The following is a 20,918-nucleotide window of genomic DNA, read 5'->3' on the forward strand; positions in this document are numbered from 1 at the left end:
ACACCTGACTAATTTTTTTTTGTATTTTAGTAGAAACGGGGTTTCACTGTGTTGCCCAAGCTGCTCTTAAACTCCTGAGCTCAGGCAATCCACCCGCCTGGGCCTCCCAAAGTGCTAGGATTACAGGCGTGAGCCAGCACGCCCAGCCAGGCTGGTGTGGTGTTTATTCCACAGCAGTCCTATGTCACATTGTTGAAAAGCCTTCAGATTGGCAAACTCCCTCCTCATATAGCCTGTTTTCTTGGGTGTTTTTTGATAAGCATCTATGTTTTCTGAGAACTAGTAAAAAGTCTCGTTAAACCATAAACTACCACAGCCTCTTCCCCACTACAGAGAGCCGCTTTCCCAGTAGAGCTCCGGTCCCACCTTCCCATCACCATCGAAGTGGCATTGAAACATATCACATCTGCTCCCTTTGAGAGAGTTAGCCGAAGCCCAGTCTTGCTTCAGGCCACATAGGATTTGGGTAGCAAAGCAAGGAAAGCAGCCTCTCCGACCTCATGGCCTACGTGCTTCCTTTCCCAGGCTGGCTGCAGCAACCGTTTTGAGAAATGGCGTTGGCATTGTCGTGTGTGGCATGTGTGCTGACCTAGTTAGGAGTTGAGGCTTCATTTCTAATTCTGTCCCTTTCGTTTTGAGCTGTGTGACCTTGGGCATGTCACCTGACTTCTCTGTGTATGTCTTCTTATCCAGGAAGGAGAGGTTGATCATGTAGCCTCATAGCACTTATCTCACTCTCCTAAGGATGCTATGAGAATCAAATGAGATTATGTACAACGAGAGCAAACATTGATTCAATACTTACTATGTACCAAATACTTTCAATTTCCTTACATGTGTTTTTTAATTCTCACAATCCTAAAACAGAGGCACGAGTATCCCACTTGACAGTGAAAAAAACTGAAGTTCAGAGAAATTAAGTCACACAGGACTCAGACCCACATCTGTGGCTCCCAAATGATGTTCCTAACCACTATGCATGTCACCTTGCTTCCCATTGTACACAAAAGTAGAGAGATGTTCTTTGTCTTTCCCATCAAGCATTCTCCAAATGCAAGAAATGATCTCTCGTAACCACTGCTGTTCCATGTTGGTCCCTAAGGACACTTACAGTCTCTTACTTGTTTGTCTTGTCTTGTAGTTTATGCTGCTGCTTTTCATGTCCCTAAGGACTTGTTCAGTGAATTCTTTTGGTTTTACTCCCAAAGAATCTGTTCATCTTCTTCATAAAGGGGGTAAAGGTGCCCAGCTGAGCCTGGCATCTTGGGTAATGGCCTCTGACTTCTCCAGGGTTCTTCCTTCCCTCAAGCATGTAGTTGGGTAGCTTGTAGTAAAATGCTCTGTAATGCATTTGTTGATAAGCTCCCCAGTCACTGATTTTTAGTCATTGAATCTCAGAAGTGGAAAGCACCAAAGCCAGCATTTTGTTGATAGGGAAACTGAGGTCCAGAGAGGGATGTAACTTGCTTGAGGTCATTCATTCAGTTGAAGGCCTGACCAAGACCGGAACCCAGTTCCCCAGGGGACAGACCAGTGCTGTTTCCAAGCCTTCCCCGTGGGCACACATCACCTACCCTACATGAAGGACAAACTCATGTACTGTGCCCAGCATGTACCTAGGAGACTTGGGAGAAATTAAACAACTTGGAAAATTGGACAGGAAGAAGGAGATAGGTGTGGGGTGGGGTGAAGATCTCCACCTTAACTAGTATATTATATACCAAAGAAAGGAATTAAACACACGGGAAAGCAGACAACCCACTAAGAAGCAAAGGAATTTACCCAGGAACCCTGGCTCAGTGAGTGGATAGGAAACCTTTTGTCACTAAAGCTGCAGGGCTGAAAATTGAAGGAAGGATGTTAGGCGAGCGTGGTGGCCTGGGATGCAGTTACAGCCCCCTGGCTCATTGTCCAAAGGAAATGGATCTCTCCCGTGGACAGAGAGGTGGAAACTGAGTGAGTGAGTTGTGTGGTTGACATCATCAGGCTGAGCATTGGATTACAACAAATGGGGACTTACTTGGCCCGAGACATGGGAAACACCCACTAAAACCTCAAAGTGCTTTTCATTTAGGAGACACGGGGAAGAGACAGAGAGCGGGGTAAAGTGAGAATCCTGCCTGCACCACAGGTCTGGACTGCTAACCTTGAATCCTGGTTTCGTAAATTCTGCCTCCGCTTCTGACTGAGGACCGCTGGATTTTGAGGAAACTTTTGCTCTTGTAAGTAGAACTTTACTCTCCTCCCCTGCCCACCACCCCCAGGGAGAAGCAGAGCTTGGAGGCAGAGCTCTCTGGAGAGCTTGCTTTCCAGCCTGTTGGCCACAAAATGTCTATTTTTATATAATGATATATGTGAGCTTGCTCTGAAAATTATGGCCTTGTCTGAAACTGCCTAAGGCTAGTCAGGAGCCTCAAGTCTCACAGATGGGCTCCATTCAGATGCCGTTTCATTTTTACCCAAAGAACTTTGACAGAGTATTCAGAGCTTTCAAAGCAGCTCCTTGTTCCAAATATAGGTGAAGAAATAAATCTTCCCTAAGAAATTGGTGTTTGTAAAACCCTTACTTTTTTTCTGATTACAAAGGTGGTATAATAATTTTTAAACATTCTAGAAAGAAAAGTCTCCGAAAGTGGTGAAAATTCCCCATGATCTTTCCCCTCAGGAATATGATTGTTGTGTTAAATTTCAGTTACAGATACGGTCAGACTTCATGAATTTATCACATGTAAACCCAGTGCTACAGCAGCTGTGGAAAACTCCAAGATGGAAAGGGGTTGGGAATCTTTAACCTTGGGTTTGCGATCTTTTTATTGCTTCCTTTTAAAAATTTGCTGTTTATGCCTAGAATATAAACAGGACATGTAAGCCCTTAGGCGTTTTATTTGTTGGTATCTGTTTTCAGGGTTTGAAACTAAGCAAGCTACTCTGTAGAGAGGAAAACCCAGGTCCCTTACTTGGTGGGTCCCTGAACTGAGGGTTCCTAGGTGGCTTGAGATGGCTTGCAGTGTGTGGGAGCCCACCTCCCCCGTTAGCAGGTTAAGTATATTTGAAAAGTTACAGCTAACAGGGAAAGATTTCAGCTTAAACAAAAAGCTGCCATATATTAGAAGGGTCACCCGAGGAAACTGTCACCTTGGGCAAGTGTTTCACACTCTCTAGGTCTTGTTTCTTCATTTGTACCTAATGAGGGGACAAAACTAGATGATCTCTGTATTTCCAAATTCAGTATGAAACGAACTGTCTATATTTCTTTTCCCTTTGTGTTGGGCCCTTATGGCTTTAGGAGCAAAGTATCCTAGGTTTTTGGTTTCCCAGAGGAGCTAAAACCGGATGCCTGGAGGACAGTTAAAAGAAGACATAAAACAGGCAACATTAAGTTACTTCTGAGTTTTTATGGGTCTTTTTCAGGTTAGGTGTTCTTGAAGAAAGACAAAGAAAAAGTCTCAGTGGTATGTGTACGTGCACACGCATGCACAAGCACGTACACGTGGGGAGAGAGGAAAGAAGGAATTGACATTATTGAGTATCTCTTAAGCACTAGGCCCTATCTTATGCTCAACCCTTTACAGAGCACTAGATGGTCAGTATTATTCCCTCCCGTCACTGACTGAGGGCAACCATCTACTTATAGGCTCTCATATTATCCTGAACCCCTTCATGTTTAACTGAACTGTATTTACATAATTACTGGCGTAACTTCAGTTCCCCATGTCTCCACTAGACCATCTGCACCCTCTCTGCGTGTCTGTCTAGCCCATCACTATGCCCCATTGCCTAGTAGAAAGCCTGGCACGTAGGTACAAAGGAGACACGACGTAATTTAAATGTAAAGCCCACCATCCTAGTTCCTAGTTTGGCAAGAGAGGGAGAAGAAAGGGGAAAATCCCTCTATTTGCCCCTGTTTCATCATTTAGCATAGACCCACCCCCTCCTGCCACAAGGGAAGGATAGCCACAGCCAGAGTGCAAAAAAAAAAAAAAAAAAAAAAAAAAAAGCAAAAGACATCAGATCTTTAATTTTGAGTTTCTAAGGTGCCAGGTCTTAACAAATTAAGGGTTTTTTTTTTTCTTTCTTTCTCTCTCTCTCTTTTTTTTTTTTTTTAATCTTTAAGCGCATCAGAGACCGTAATCCTCCGGAAGTTGTGGTATTTAGAAACTATTTGTTTGAATTAAGGTTTTAGTTAACAGGAGGGTTGTCTCCCAGGCTGGAGTGCAATGGCACAATCTCGGCTCACTGCAACCTCCGCTTCCCGTTTTTGTTCAAGTGCTTCTTCTGCCTCAGCCTCTCGAGTAGCTGGGTTTACAGGCGTCTGCCACCACGCCTGGCTAATTTTTGTATTTGTAGTAGAGATGGGGTCCCTTGGCACTTCTTAAAGCTGCAGTCTTCCCCAGCATTTCATCCCATCGAAGGTGGACTGTTGCTGCCATGGACCCACTCATGGGCATGGGCAGTGGGAAGGCCAGGGCCTCCTCTGCTTCATCCCAGCCCCCCCGGGATCTTGAGATTTGGGGTAATCAAAAAAGCCACCTTTTTTCCTAAGGTAGTAGTGAGGAGGTGATGTTCCAGAAGGAAGGTACCTAGATTTTGTGGTCCCTGCCAGGAAGTGGAGAGTGGAAATATGGAATGCCTCACACACCTCAACTAGGCCTTCATGTACCAGATGAGGGTGGCTTTCAGTTCTTGTTTTGTGTGTCAAAGTTGCTCCTGTTATCAGTGTGTGTTTCCTGATCTACCCCACCTCAGTCACTCCCGGCAGTGAGTTTAGGGCATCTTGAGAGTGGAGGTAGGTTGTGGAAAAGACGTGTCCAGAGATCTTATTTGGCTTTTGTATCTTCCTGAAATAAATGTCACACACAGGGCTGGGCATCTTGGATATGCTGACTTCTGTTAATCTTCACAGCAATGATGTGAGGCAGAGATCATCTCCATTTTACACATGAGAAAGGCACAGAGAGGTGCAGTGGATTGCCCAGAGTCTCACAGCTGGCAGGGGATAGAGCTTGAGTTCCCAATGAGAACTGGCTATCCCTGAAGCCCTTGAATATTTCACCATACTGCAGTGCCTTTTTCATATCACCTCCCTGGATTTCAGTCACTCCATCTGTTAAATGATGATGAGTGAACTTGAGTCAGAAGTCAGAGTAGTGTTTTGGTTTTAATTTGAATGCCTTTAGGCAGGTGTGTTCTCCAGTTCATTGCCATTTGTGCATTCCCCTGCCCCATCACTTGTGCCCTCTAGTCTCCTCCCTGGCCCCTGGCCCCTGTGGGAATTTGCAACCCTGCGTCTGGTTGGTGTCCGCCATCTCTTTCAATTTAGACAATCTAGAGTTCGGTGAGAAATTGGAAAGGGATAGCAGGTAAAAGCTCTGCTCTCACCACCTCCTAGCCGGGAGATCCTAGACTGATCACTTCACCTTATAGAACCTACTTCTTTTTCTGGCAAGTGGGGGGTCACAGTCATACTGACCTCAAAGGGGTACCATGTGGATGAAATGAGATAGGGCTCATAAAGCACTTACTTGGTACAAAAATACATGCTTAGGATTAGCTGCTCTCAATTTCCAGAAAGAGAATGTCAGCCAGTGTACACAGGCATCTGCCCCCTCAGACATAGGATGGCATTTGCATGAGGAACTGGAAGTTATCTTTGAACTCATCATTTTGAAACCCCTGTGATGGACCCTGGAGCTGCCATGTTGGCTCTTCAAACATTATTTCCTGTCACCCAGTCAAGTGCTGCTGAACCTCACATCAGCCAGCCAGTGCTGAGGCCAAAAGCAGAAGTGGGTGCTGTTCTCTTGGGACCAGAGGACCCTGGCCCAGCCACTTAAGGAAGAAGCTGGTAGCATGTGCTGGGTGTGACAGACAAGAAGCTGAACTGGCCCAATTAACCCTGCCAAGTGCTTTCACGAGGGGCCAGAAGGAATTCCTAAGTGGAGACTGAGGTGGAAAATCTAAAGTTCTGGGAAACAGGTTATTAATCATGACCCTAGGCTGAGCTCACTACCTCCTGGAAATCCTTCAGAAATGCCTTAGGAAAACTTGGAGTACTGCTCCTTCAAAGAATGGTTTCTTTGGAAGTTGCCATCGGCACCTATGCTGACTGATTATGAATTGCAGATTAGAACACATAATGCATCCGCTCTTACTGGAGGAAGCCCCTTTTCCTAAAAAGTCTCTTTAATCTTTCAAGAAATTACAGGTTTTAGCTTGGCTCTTCAGAACTGAATAATGGCCCTTCATGGCACTGAAGAAAGTATTTGGTGTATTCTTACTGTGTCCCAGGGACCTAGGTCAGTTTTAGTACTGTTTTAGTACTTTATCAGTGTGGCCTTTAACATTCCATAAATGTACGTTGAGAGCCTGTTAGTACTAAGCACTGGGCTAGAGGACTGGGTAAAGACACTCCCTCTGGTCTTGTGGAATTCTCTGTCCATCAAGGGAAGATAGGCAGAGGAGTGAATAATTTTAATGGCATGTGAAAAGTACTGCGAAAGAAATATGCACAAGTGCTCTAAAATGCCAGACACTGGATCAGCATCTTGTGGAGGTCCTGATCTTGCACTGGGTTGATTCCTTCTGCTCTCTCCCTACAGTTCCTGACTCTGGGAGCTTTGCCAGCATTTGCATTAGGAAGCAACTGAGAGCTGCCCCTGCTGAAGCACTCATTTCTGGCACCTTCCTATCCCCTGTGGCTTCAGAGGAAAGAACACTTCCTCACAAAATGTATGGGCCCCACCTGAGAGGGCCCTGAATCTGAAGTCCAAAGTTGTAGTAAGGAAACAGAGGGACGGGTGACTTTTGTAGTCTAAAATCACCACTGATTTTCCATTGGTTTGTTTTTATAACATTTATTGTGGATTTTTTTTTCTGATTGCAAAATTAGAATATGTTTAAGGGAAGAAAAGCTAGATAGTACAGAAAAACACACTTAAAATAAATCATCACTCAGTGATTTCACTTCTCTGTTTTTGAATAAGGGCCTGTCTCCCAATCCCCCCACCCACACCACTGTATTTCAAGTTTAGCTCTAATTTTAATTTCTCCTTGGGCAGAGTCTCATGTTTGTTTGCATATCTCAAAGGTGCTTGTGTTCTGGGCTCCAGTCACTACTATCTGCAATTGGTTAGAGCCTGCGGCCATCATTTGTACTTTCCTGTGCGTGTGCATGGATTCATCTACTGCTGAGAACCCTTTATGTGTTAGGCATCCTGCAAGGTGCTATGGGGAATGTCAGGGTAAATAAGACTTTGAAGTTGGAAAAAAAGACTCAGATAACATGAACACATTGTGAAAATGCCCCAAGATAGGGACAGAGTCCTGTAGAAAGCCTAAGAAATTGGAGGAGCAGTAGCATTTGAGCTGAGCCTTCAATAAATTTTTCACGTATTTAGCCAGTATTTTTTGAGAACCTAATACCCGCCAGGCACTGGGCAAGGTTATAGGTGGATGATGTTAAATAAAACAGGCATGGCCTTTACCTGCATGAAGTTACAAGCACAACTGGTGACTTTAAGAAGTCAATAAGCAGGGGGAGTGAAAGAGGAGAGTGTGGCTGGGGTCTTCCTTGAAAAGGTGCTATTGAAACTGAGAAGAGGGCTGGGCGCGGTGGCTCATGCCTGTAATCTCAACACTTTGGGAGGTCGAGGCAGGTGGATCACCTGAGGTCAGGATTTCAAGATCAGCCTGGCCAACATGGTGAAACCCCGTCTCTACTAAAAAAATACAAAAATTAGCCGGGTGCGGTGGCACGCGCCTGTAGTCCCAGCTACTTGGGAGGCTGAGGCAGGAGAATCGCTTAAACTTGGGAGGCAGAGGTTGCAGTGAGCCAAGATCGTGCCGTTGCACTCTAGCCTGGGTGACAGAGTGAGACTCCATTTCAAAAAAAAAACTGAGAAGAGGAGTCAGTTATACCAAGAGTAAAGGAGGGAGAGGGAGTAAAGAAGGGTGCTGGATTATTCCTTCCTTTGCTCATTATTGATTCTAAAAACCTCACTTATTTTCTGTATTCAGTTTCCTTTCTATTGGAGAGTATTCTTGGGGCCTGTGAATGGTAAACTTGCCCAGTCTTTGTTTGAAAATATCTTTTGCCCTCACACTTGATATGTTAGCTAGATATAGAATTTTTTGCATAGCATGTGTAATGAATGTGAAAGTTACACATGCATCTTTAAAAGTTTTACGTGCCTCTTTAAAAGTTTTCAATCAAAACAGAAGTAGATAATGTACAAAGTGAAAGTCTTTCATTTCTTTTCTCACAGTTTCTCAAAAGAGAAGAATTTTTTTCGAAAGAGAGAAATTTCCCAGGGAGAACCATTGGTTGCAGTTTGCCCTTTTCTATGTATACTGAAAATTGTTTAAAGTGTAAAGTATGTATACTTTTTAAAAATGTGCTTGTACACAAATGCTGCACTTTTTTCTTTTTTCTAAACATAAATAATCACGTTTACATTTGAGCTGGACACAGTAGTTCACACCTGTAATCTCAGCTACTCAGGAGGCTAAGGGTGGATGATTGCTTGAGGCCAGGAGTTTGAGGCTACAGTGAGCTATGATCGCACTAGTATACTCCAGCCTGGGGACAGAGTGAGACCTTGTCTCTTAAAATTAAAAAAAAAAGTAAATATTTTTTTAAATTAAAAAATTATAATATATGCAATTTTACAATGTACTTTTTAACAATCAAGCATGTACATTTTCCCATATCAGTACAATGAAATCTCCTTCATTCTTTGAAATAGCTGTATAGTTTCTCATGGTATTGATACACCATAATTTAACTGTTTTTCTATTAATAGACATTTAAGTTGTTTTCCCCCCTTGCTTTTGCTACTGTACAGTGTTTCACTGAGTATCTTTTTACTTAGGTAAATATATCTGTAGTATAAATTCCTGGACATTTTAGGAATGTGACGTGTCCAAGAATTTCACCCCAAAGGATATGTGTGCACATTTAACATGTTAATAGGTATTGTCAACTTGTCTTCCCAAAAGATTGTTTCAATTTATAATCCCAGAGTATGTATAGCTCTAATTTTTGCTTTTCTTCTGGTTCCTTAGAATTCCCATACTGATTAGTCAACAGTGGAAAATCTGAAGAGATGCAAGCAGGAAAAAGAAATTAAACCAGGTAGGTAGTGATGCTGTTCATACTCTACTGCCAGAGCAGCACACATTTTTGCCTGAATATCTTTATTTCTGGCCGAAGGAAGAAAATACATAAGTTCCAAATGAAATTAGTGGGAGATTTTGACCTTATGAAGAAAAAACAGGATGGCTCTTTTCAAAAGTTATATACATAACATCACGCTGCAATTTCACAGTCAAGATTCCATTTTCAGGCAGTTTTTTGTAATAGCATCAGAAAGACAGTTTACCTCTGGTGGCTTAAGAGGGGATGGGTTTCCCGGCCATGTACTTAAGCAGGTGCAATCATACACAGGAGTTACTAGCAATGTTGGGCCTGGTGCCAGCTTTCTTCTCCGCCACGAGTTTTCTGTAAAGCTGTTTTCACAAAGACCGGGGCACATTATGGGAATTTTCATTTTAATGCGGTAATAGAGGAGCAAAAGCAGGCAAAACCTAACCCAAAGAAATGGGTTCGGCCCAGTAGTCTGGTGAGAGGGGATGAAGATGCGGTTCCTCCAGCTGAGAACAAATTGCCATTCACAGAGCACAAGTGGCCCGCCTGGCAGTGTGGCCACCTTGGGTCAATGTCCATAGTTTATGATATCTAAATGTTTCTGGCATAAGTTAATAATTTTAAACTCAGGGTAGCATAATAATTGACTTTTTACCTAAAGCAGCAGTATTTATCAACAAATCTGGTGAATTTCTTTGAATTGTCAAGTTGGAAGTACTGGGTCCACAGAGATCTTTTTACCCACCGGGCATCTATCGGCATCCATGGATGTAGTTGTTAAGGTATCAGAATTGAAGGCTATTCTGGATTGGCCTATACCCACCTGGACCTTCTCCATAGCTGGAATTTTCATAAGGAGGCTAAAGAGCCTGGGGATGAGCGCTTTGCTCTGAAGAGCTTGCGGAATCCACTGTGCGTCTGTCCATAAGCTAAGGATGGTGTGAGAACTGAAAGCTGCATGAGAGAGAGAAGGTCTTGTGATTTTCTCTCTCTTCAGCACTGTAGGGGCACAGTGCAGCTGTGTCTGGTGCAGCTCAGTTTATACTCCTGCCTCAGCCAGGAAAAGTTTTTTCATTTTTACATTAATTTAGCAGATATTTATGGAGCATCTTCTATAAATTGGACACCAGATAACAAAGCAGAAGTGGCACAGTCCTTGCCCTCAGGAAGCTTATGGGTATGGCTGACAATAGACTAGTAGCAGTAGTCTGTGGTAGGTCCAGAGGGCTAGTGGGCGGAGGGTGCTGAGGCTTGAAAGGTATGCAGGAGATGACTTGGAGAAGAGTGGACAGGGAGAGGCTGGGGGCTTGCGGAGAAGCACGGCGAAGGCCTGGAGGCTTGGGGGATGCAGCACTCCATGGAAATTCCATGGGCTGAACACAGTGCAGAGGGGGTGCCCTGGCTGGAGTTGAGTCTGGAGGTGGCCATGAATGAATCAGAACTTTATCCTGATGGCTCTGAATGGAAAGTCACTGGAGGGTTTTAAGCAGGGAAGAATTGTGAGTCAGGCTTAGGGAGGAGACTGTCTAGCCCCAGTTTGGGTAAGGGACAGAGAGAGTTCCGCACTGTGCCTGGCCCACTCTCTTCTTAGCGCCTGTGCTTCTCCTTCCCTCGGACCTTCAAGAAATCAGAGGACAGAGCCCGAAGTGTGAGATAAGATAGCCTCCTTGGGGAGAGAAGAGGAGTGGTGCTGTGTGGGTGGGAGGGGGCACCCAGTGTAAAGCAGAGTGTACAGGTGGCCTTAGACAAGTCACTTCACACCTGTGAGCTTCAGCTTCCTTATCTATTAAATGAAGATAATAAGTATTACTCTTCTTTTCTCTCATCTCATGAGATATCATCAGGATATCTCAAAATATCATAGATATTTTACATGGCCAGCTAGGGCTTCCAGAGAAATCTCTCTGTTTTGTTTGCCATGTAAGGATTTGTTGAAATCCTCAAGCACATATTAAGTGCATCCTGTCACTGCAGCTTATCCCCTGGGATGAAAGTAGTGAAGAAGCCTTAGCCTCAGGATCAGTCTCACAGCTCTCTCTCCCTGCAGCCAAGAAGGACCAGTCTACAGAGGGGAGGGAGCAAACACAGACTGAAGGCCAGGTATGTGCTGGGCCACACCCACAGACAAAAGAGTGCTTGGGCAAAGCTGCTAAAACTATTATTTAAGCCATGTGCCAGGCGTGATAAGCACTTACATCCTTCTCAGCCTCATTTAGTTTGAGCTTATGAAGTACATATATATTATCTCCATTTGATAGATGAGGAAACTGAGACTCAAAGAGGTGGAACTGTTTGCTGGTAGTGACACAATTAGGAAGAAGGAGAAGGGCCGGAGTCTTGAGTCCGTGCTCTCTGACTTCTGTGTGTAGTGCCTGCCATTCTGCGGTGCTCCTTCAGATCTTTCAGACAGTGCAGAGGATGCAGAGGAATCAAGGGACAGCTATTCTCTTACAAACCTTGAAAATCCTGTGCAGAGCCCTCAGACAACCAAAACATGGTCCAGAACTGAATCCTGGGGCCAGCACATCCATTTAGCACTTTTCTCAATCAGTCCTTTTCCCCAGGTGCGTTAAACAGGGCAGCTGCCTTCCCACCATTTGGGCAAACTGCTTGGCAGCTAGGAGTGTGCCTGCTCATCTCCCAGGCTACTTGGCTTTGCACCTCAGCAAGGAGGGCAGGCCATGCCCCCAGGGAAGCACATAGTTATTCCTTCTGCCGGAAGGACACCCCCTAATCTGGTTTGCCATGGGCACTGAAGTCACTCCCTGTCTCCTGGCCATGAGGAAAACTCCTTTGAGAGGAGCCAGTGAAGCCAGTGGACAGAGTAAAAAATGAGAATCCTGCCTGGCTGAACAAGATCTCTAATGCCTAGTTCTGGAAAGAGTTGAGGCTATGTCCACACCAAGCCATTTAAAGAATCTGCCCAGTAGAATCAATATTGTCAAAATGTCCATACTACCCAAAGCGATCTACAGAATTAATTCCATTCCTATCAAAATTCCAATGGCATTGCTTACAGAAATAGAACAAATAATCCTAAAATTCCTGTGGAACCATGAAAGACCCCAAATGACTAAGGCAATCTTGAGCAAGAAGATCTAAGTTGGAGGTATCACACAACCTGATTTCAAATATTATAGACTGGACATGGTGACTCACACCTGTAATTCCAGCAGTTTGGGAGGCTGAGGCAGGAGGATTGCTTAAACTTAGGAGTTCGAGACCAACCTGGGCAACATAGTGAAACCCTGTTTCTATAAAAACAAAATCCAAAATTAGCTGGGCATGGTGGCATGCACCTGTAGTCCCAGCTACTCAGGAGGCTAAGGGGGGAGGATCACTTGAGCCCAAGCATCGCATTGAGGCTGCAGTGAGCCGTGATCATGCCACTGTACTCCAGCCTGGCTGACAGTGAGATCATGTCTCAAAAAAAAAAATTATAATGCTATAGTAATCAACACACACACACACACACACACACACACACACACACACAGAGGAATATTATTTAACCTTAAACAAGAAAATCCTGACATTTGCAAAAACATGGTTGAATGTGGAGGACATTCTGCTAAGTGAAATAAGGCAGACACGGAAAGACAATACTGCAGGATCTCAGTTATATGTGGAATCTAAAAGAGTTGAACTCAGAGAGAGTAGAAGGGTGCTTTCCAGAGAGAGTAGAAGGGTTGTTGGGGAAATGGGGAGATGTTGATCAAAGGGTACAAACTTGCAGTTATAAGATGAATAAATTTTGGAGACCTAATGACAGCATGATTACAGTTAATAATACGGTATTTTATACTTGAAATTTGCTAAGAGAGTATATCTTAAGTGTTCTCACCACAAAAAGTAACTGTGTGAGGTGGTGGATGTGTTAATTAGCTTGATTGTGATAATCATGTCACAGTGTGAATATGTAAAATTTTTATTTGTCACTTATATCTTAATAAAACTGAAAACAATTTAAAGAATCTGCCCAGGTCACAGGAGGCCATCAGTCATACCCTGAGCTGTTGTGTAAACTCAAAGAATATGGTTTATAGCATATGGATGAGTGCTCTTGTGCCAATGCTGGGCTAAACCTTTATATCCAGTGTCTAATTAGGTAGTTTCTGTTATTATCCATGTTTTACCAAGGAGGAAACTGAGGCCTTTGGAGATTACATCATTTAGCCTATGTACCAGAGCTGGAAAGTTGCATAACCAAGATTTCACTCGAGCTTTTTTTAGTTCCACATCTTCTATTTTTTCAGCTACACCAAAACGACTTCTTGAATTTAGCTTTGCCTTTCTGATAATAGTAACCACCACCTTTTATTGAGCATCTTGTCATGTGAGCCAGGCATTATACATCCATTATTTCCAATCCCAGTAGAACCTTATAAAGTATCATTGTCCCCGTTTCACAGTTGAAGAACCTGAGGTCCAGAGAGGTCAGGAATTTTGCCTAACAGGTTTCGTCTGAGACTAAAGTGAGCTCTCAACTATCATCCTATACTTCCTTCATTCCTTACCTTTTCAGATTCCTAGGAGGAAAGGACTCAAAAAAATTACGCATGAATTTCCTTTAATTTCACAACAACCCTAAGGGTTGGGGGTTGATATCTCTGTTTTACAAAAGAAGAAACTGAGGCTCAGAGATGTTAAGTGATTTTTCTCAGCGTTATACAGCTAGCAGTTGGTGGAGCCCCGATTCATACAGGCTCTGATCCATAGCTTACTTGCCTCCCCTATTCCCACCCCTCACCCCCTTTCAGCTCTGTCTCATTGCAATTGGGGCAGAGAATCCAGCCTTTATTTCTCCAGGTACTAGTAGTCCTGGGAGTCTGGGGGATTTCCAGCTCCTTTGAATTCCCTCTTTTGGCCTCTGCTCTGCCTCCAGCACCTCTCTTAAGAGTCCTTTTCACTGTTGTCATAGCAAGGGTCTCATCTGGAGGGAAGCTGCCTTGAGGTTGGAACTATTCAGCTGCTTATCAGCAAGGCTTCAGGGCCTTGCCATAGCAACCTTCCAAGCCACCCATCTTGTGACCTGTTCTAACTCAGGGCCCCTGGGAATCCCCTGGTTACAGATGTCTGCAGTGACTAGGATGCAGCAGTCGGCTCCCAGGACTGTTTTTCTGGCCAAGGCCATTTTAGGAAGGCTTCTGTTCCAGCTGTGCTGGGAGAGTTGAGGTCCAGAGCCTCCAGACCTTAAGAATGCAGGGTTATGTGATGTCTAGAGCTGGGGTTTTTAGCTAGGGCTTATGGGTAGGCGTTAGGGCTTTAAGAGCCCCCTGTAATCATAGGTATGGTTACACACACACACGCAGAGAATATATCCTTTTCTGGGCAAAGTATCCGTAGCTTCCCTCAAACTCTCAAATGTGTCTGTGACCCTTAAAGTTTAAGAACACTGGTCTAGAGAGAACCCAAAGTGTTGTGGGCCACTGTGCTCCCTTGGCCACCAGCCTCTCGGATGCCAGCATCTTGAGAGCACACCAGGCCTCTAGTGTTTCTGCTTAGGCATGAACTGGGATACAGTATCAAATATTGCTGACGTTCACAATTATAACTGTAAATGTATAGCTGTCCTTTGGGATGCCCCAAGTACTTTTTTTTTTTTTTTTTTTTAATTGAGATGGAGTTTCGCTCTGTTGCCCAGGCTGGGGTACAGTGGCGTGATCTCGGCTCACTGCAACCTCTACCTCCCGGGTTCAAGCAATTCTTCTGCCTCAGCCTCCTGAGTAACAGGGATTACAGGTGTGCACCACCACGCCCAGCTAATTTTTGTATTTTTAGTAGAGATGGGGTTTCATCATGTTGGTCAAGCTGGTCTCGAACGCCTGACCTCATGATTCGCCCGCCTCAGCCTGCCAAAGTGCTGGGATTACAGGCGTGAGCCACCACATCCAGCGCCCCAAGTACTTTTTATGCTGTAAAAGTACAACCGTGCTGTGGGATGCCCCAAGTATAACCATGAAAATGCACGCTCAGCACCCCAGACATGCCAGCATGTTTGAACATAGTGTATTCACCCCATAAGTGGTAGCTATTTTTTTATTTTATTAAATTTTAAATAAATTAATTTTAAATACATTTTTGTTTTACTCTTATCATTGTTATTATTTATTTGGTCAGGAGCCAGGACTCAGGTGGTTATTTAGTCACTGAGTGATTAAAATCTGTATGTCAGGAGCTGTGCTATATTTCGAAGACACAGTGACAAACAAGAAAGGCAGGGTACCTACCCTCTTGGAATCAGTTGGAACGGCAGATAATGAGCAAATGTATCAGCATCATGCCTGGCTCACGGGACATTTCTGTGTGTATTTGTTGAATGACTGTTGAATGAATTTCGACTGTGGTTATTATTAGGAAGAAGTCAAGGTGCTGCAGGTGGCAGACAAGGAAACTTCATCTCTTCTAGTGGGTCAGGGAAGAGGAAGGGGGACTTAGGCTAAGGGGCCTATGCCATGGGCCACCAGGAGTTACACAGGACTGTTCACAGGGGGCTGGCAGTCCCATGAAGACTCAGTATCTGGAGGTGTGGGGTCGAGGCCTGGAATACTGAACAACCAAGGGCTTAGGAACCTTGTGTAAACTATGATAAGGTACGGATGACATCTACAGTCTGCTCAAGTAGTGATGGTCCCTGGCTTGCAAACATGTTGCTCTTCCAGGTTCCAAGGGAGGCTGTTGTTCAACCAGTATTTACCTATGTAGCGAGTTCTGGGTTCAGAACCCTACTTCTGTCAGGAGGCAGGAAGGATGGAAGGACAACCTTCCTGCAGCCGGAGGCAGCAGGGCCCCAGCCACTGCTGGCAGTGGCCATGGACACACAGTGCAGTGTCTGAGCAGTGTGTGAAGAGACTCCCTCACTGTCTGAAGGGCTTCACTCACCCTCCACTAGTGAGAAGCCTCTGAATATTGGCATGGAAGGGAAGCATTCACATATTAAGGGTAAAATCAAAGTCAGAACAAAATTCAAAGTCTGCTCTTGGCCCTCAAGACCCTGAAAGGCCCCAGTGACTGTAATTCCACTCACCTCCTCTCCCTCTCACCGCTCCCCAGCCCCACAGCCTCTACTGGTCTTTCTGGTCAGCAGGCTCCCCTTGCCTCTTGCATGCTGTGCCCTCTGCCTGGCATACTTAGATGTGTAAACAGAAGTGGTTTCTAAACTCCTCTCTCTCATCATGTGTGTAGACTGTGATACCCAACCATCAGTAACAGCAGCTGATGAGGACAGTGATCATTAGCTAGAGAGCACACCCTCGGTCCCCCCACCCAGCATTATTAGAATAATAATAATCCCCCACCAGGTCCCCCCACCTGGCTTTATTAGAATTACTATTAGAAACTGTCCTCTAGTGATTCTGGTAATTGTGATTTGTGCCCCCTTACTACCACTAGTTAAAAATTGCGGGTTTATGAACTGAGCTCCCTAGCTAGACCATGGACTTCCCTCACGTGTACAATGGTATCTTACTCTTTTTGTATCTGTGGCATCTAGTCCCAAGCCCAGTATACACTGAGGGATCAGTAAAATTTTTCTGAAGGAATGGATGAATACTATAGAGATAATCTCTTGCTTCTTTTCATTCTCCACAGTGTATTTTGGAGATGCATTTTATAGAATTCTAGAGGAACTAGATTGACACAAACTCTCTTCAACCCATGAAAATCTGTGCTTCCACGGAGGTCTCTGGAAAGCAGCAGAACAGTCCAGCTGCATCACTGCTTGGTGGCCGGGCATGCTGGGTCCTCCCCGGGCCTCCTGCTGTGGACGTATGATCTAAACTTGCCCAGGCTCAGATACACAGCACGGTTCTCAGAGAGTGGCAGTCTCCATCCTCCTGTAAAGGGATGGGCAGTTTTCCAAGGACTTCCTTGCTTTCCTGCCCTTCCTTCAGAGCTAGAAGTCTCTTACCTCCCTTACCCCCGAGCTAGAAGTAATGTTAGAGATTGCTTCGGTTATCCACTCCTGAGTAATCCATCACCCCTGTTACTCAATGGTTTAAAACAGCAGCAATAGTTTCTTATATCTCATGGTTCCTGTGGGTCAGGAATTTGGGAACAGCTTGGCTGGGCAGTTCTGGCTTGGATCTTTTATGCAGTTGCAGTTAGATGGTGACTGGAACTGGAGCAGCTTGGGGCTGGCACCACTGGATGCTGGCCGGCTGCTGCTCTTTCCAAGCCGTCTCAGGACCTCTGCCCTGTGGTTACTTCATAGGCCTGTTTGGGCTTCCTCACGGCATGGCCACCTGAGATTTCCCATATGCAGCTCAAAGCTCTAGAGGCAGGTGTCCCCAGAGAGAGCCAGGTGAAAGCTATGTAACCCTTTATAGCCTCATCTTGGAGGTGACACAAAATCATTTTTGTTACATTCTATTTGTTAGAGGTCACTAAGGCCAGCTCATTTGGGGAAATTGAAATTAAACTCTACCTCCTGAGAAGAGGAATGTCAGATAATTTGCAGACCTGTTTCAGAACCACCACAGAGATACCCAGTTTCCCCCTTCATTCCACACTTGACACTCCTGAGGTTTGAGGGGAAGAGCCTTGTCCAGAGGTGCCCAGCCTGGCATGGGCAGACCTGGAGTGTGGCCCAGCCCCTAGGCCTTAGGCAGGGCTGCCAGGAAGTGATCTCACTTTCCCTTCCTTCCTGTCCCCTCACAGTAAGATAGAGACTGCCACTCTCTGGGAACCTTGCTGTGTAGCTGAGCCTCAGCAAGTTTGATAATACAGACACAGCAGGAGGCCTGGGGAGGACCCAGCATGCCCGGCCACCAAGCAGTGATGCAGCTGGACTGTTCTTCAGCTTTCCAGAGACCTCCTGGAAGCACAGACTTTCATGGGTTGAAGAGAGTTTGTGTCACAATTCCAGTCCCTAGCCCTGGCCCTACATGAACTAGTAACACCACCCTGCCAGGAGGATGTAGCTGCTGAGGAGGTAAGCGTTTTAAAAAATTCATGCCCCAAAATAATTATTTTTACTGTTGCTGTGAAGTTAAATACCAAAGAGTAGAATGTGGTGGTAGAATCAAGAGAATCAACCCAGCATCACTGAAAAGATTCTAAAGGTTTGTATCCAGCTGAATATCCAAAACAGGAGGTTGCATAAGCATGGGTAAAACCATCTCGATGTATGTTTTAGACAGCCTTGTAGAACGTTTTCCAGGGACTTGCTTACTTTCTTCCGCTTCCTTCAGAAATGCCTTGTTATGAAGCTGGGGACAGGGGAAAAAGAAGGTCGGAAAAGGGAATGGGTACTTTTCAGTAAACCCATACTACATGCTAGGCATGATACTAATTCACTCCCCTGCTTTATAGCCTAAAAGCACAGGCTCCATCTGGCTCCACACTCCTTGGGTATATGGCCTTGGGCAAGCTCCTTAACCTTGCTGAGTTTCAGCTGCCTCTTTTGTACTACAGGATAATTATATGTTCTATGTCATAGAGTTACTATAAAATTAAATGCTTGTAAGATGCTTAGCACAGTCTGGCATGCAGTAAGAAAGAAGTGTATAACAGGCCGGGCACCGTGGCTCAAGCCTGTAGTCCCAGCACTTTAGGAGGCTGAGGCGGGCGGATCACGAGGTCAAGAGATCGAGACCATCCTGGCCAACATGGTGAAACCCCACCTCTACTGAAAATACAAAAATTAGCTGGACGTGGTGGTGCACGCCTGTAGTCCCAGCTACTTGGGAGGCTGAGGCAGGAGAATCGCTTGAACCTGGGAGGCGGAGGTTGCAGTGAACCAAGATCGTGCCACTCCACTCCAGCCTAGTGACAGAGCGAGACTCCATCTCAAAAAAAAAAAAAACAAAACAACAAAAAAAAAACTGTTGGCTCCAATTAATCCCCGCAGCCACTTTTTAAGGCAGGTGTAAGCCCTCCAATTTTATAGAAGGGGTGTCTGCAGTCAAGTGAGGTGCCCAGCACCATGTGCCGCTATAGGGACAACAGCTGAGATTCTGAAATCCTTGTGGTGTCCACCACACCGCATTAGCCTCCGGGCAGCTCTGCCAGGGCTTTCCTGACATGCAGTAGTTGGGGGCGGAGGAACTCAGGAGGCTTCGTGCCCTACAGGAGCCCATGTAAGGTCCTAGAGCAAGAACATTTGGAAAACCAAGGCCAGGAATCCACTTATCCACTTAGGAGGCTCTATAGGGAGCGGGGTTACAGAGAGTGTTGTACACAGAGGAAATAGTCTAGTAAAGGCTTTGAGGTCAGGAATTAAATGAGGTTTGAGGATTTAAAGAGAGGCCCAGTGTGACCAGAGCAAAATGGACCAAGAAGAGAGCAGAAATGAGACAAAGGCTCATCTGCAGAGGCAGGCAAGGCCAGATCCTTGTAGGACTTCAGGGGCTGGCATCAGGAGTGTAGATTTCACTAGATGTGAAATAGAAAAGCATCAGAGATTGAACAAAGCAGGGAAATTCCAATGACCCAATTTCCATTTTGAGAACGTTACCCTGCCTGCCATATAGAACGCAGACCCTGGGCTAGGGATGAGAGAGACACAGGACTCTGACTCTGGTCGGGGTCTCTGCTGAGAGTCCTGGTGAGACATCCTGGAGCCTGGGTGGTGCGTGTGGAGGAGCGAGGTCAGCAGATTCAAGCTCTGTTTTGCAGGTAGAAACAAAAGGACTAGGCTGGGCACTGTTGCTCATGCCTGTAATCCCAGCTCTTTGGGAGGCCAAGGTGGGAGGATTGCTTGAGGCCAGGAATTTAAGACTAGGCTGGGCAGCATTGTGAGACCCTGTCTCTACAAAAACATAAAAAAGAAATGACAGGACTTGGTAAAGAATTGTCAATGGGTGGTGAAGAAGAAGGGAGGTCAGGGGTGGCTGCGGGTTTCCAGCTGGGCAGATGGTGGTGCTCTTGCTCAGCTGGGAAGGCCAGGGCGAGCAGGCTGGTGACTTGCCGTCTGAAGCTTGCAGTGCTGGTGGGATAGCCAAATGACACGCTCAATAGGCTGTCACAAATCTAGACTTTTAAGAGAGGGTTGGGGCTCTTTGAGGGTCACCAACGTAGATTATTTCAGGGAAAGGATAAGAGCCCCTAGGGAGAAAACAGAAGAGACTGGCATCCTAACACAAAGGTACCGGCAGTAGCAGGTGCCTGTGCGGAGTGGTTGGAGGGAGGCCCAAAGGGTGTGGTGTCTGGAAGTCCCATGAGGAGAGTGGTCCGAGAAGAAATGAGTTGGAAGAGGAGGACAGAAAGGTGTCCCTGGGGATAGGCAGCGTAGAAGTCACTCAGGACCTTGTCTGACCCCAGCACCCTGCCCTTCCCTCCCTATCACTGCCTGCATCCAGGCCTGCTTGGGTCTAGGCCTGGCAGGTGCAGAGACCAAGGCCCGGCCTCTCTGCCTCCAAACAAAGCCTCACCCAGGGCCACTCTTTGAATGGCAGCAGGCACTGCCCAGGCAGGCATCAGGCTCCTCTCTGGTGACCTTGTACTGGATGTGCCCCTAAGGCGCTGGGTAGGGCTTTGCAGCCAGCCCCAGGCAGGCCACACATGGCTAGAACCAGCAGCCCTCCCTTTTCCCAGGTTCATGGAATGTTCTCATTTTGGGGCCCTGAGTTTTCTGTTGGCCTCAGTGCCTCTCTTTTCTGGCTTTCCATCACAGAGAGAAGCCGCTACCCTTGGAATTTGATGAATGCCTGTTCAATAGGCCCTGGCATTTCTGTTTCCACGGCCCTTTCGTCCCTCAGAGAAGCCTTAGAGAACATTTTGCCCACCCCTGATAAAACTTCTCCCATGAGACCAAGTCCCACTTCTGTGCTTC

The 20,918-nt window shown here is 45.7% G+C and overlaps 2 protein-coding genes across 15 annotated transcripts in view; one reads left to right on the plus strand and one right to left on the minus strand.

The window, feature by feature from the left end:
• The window catches only part of PKIG (cAMP-dependent protein kinase inhibitor gamma), an 89,071-nt gene that overhangs the window by 51,170 nt on the left and 16,983 nt on the right, over positions 1-20,918 (plus strand). For 8 of the 14 annotated variants that reach the window (XR_004179079.1, XR_004179082.1, XR_004179080.1 and 5 more), the window contains 2 exons: positions 2,075-2,222; positions 9,064-9,133. The gene's annotated coding sequence lies outside the window, so the exon portion shown is untranslated. Of the gene's footprint in view, positions 1-2,074; positions 2,223-9,063; positions 9,134-11,192; positions 11,246-17,803; positions 18,078-20,918 lie in introns of all 14 variants that reach the window. The other 6 variants (XR_004179086.1, XM_017944787.3, XM_017944788.1 and 3 more) reach the window with 4 other exon arrangements.
• ADA (adenosine deaminase) overlaps positions 18,077-20,918 on the minus strand; it is a 52,329-nt gene continuing 49,487 nt past the window's right edge. Inside the window, exon 13 of the mRNA XM_017944784.3 lies at positions 18,077-18,354. The gene's annotated coding sequence lies outside the window, so the exon portion shown is untranslated. The remainder of the gene's footprint in view (positions 18,355-20,918) is intronic.

The sequence above is a fragment of the Papio anubis genome, chromosome 16 (assembly GCF_008728515.1).
Source record: "Papio anubis isolate 15944 chromosome 16, Panubis1.0, whole genome shotgun sequence".
Lineage (NCBI taxonomy): Eukaryota > Metazoa > Chordata > Mammalia > Primates > Cercopithecidae > Papio > Papio anubis.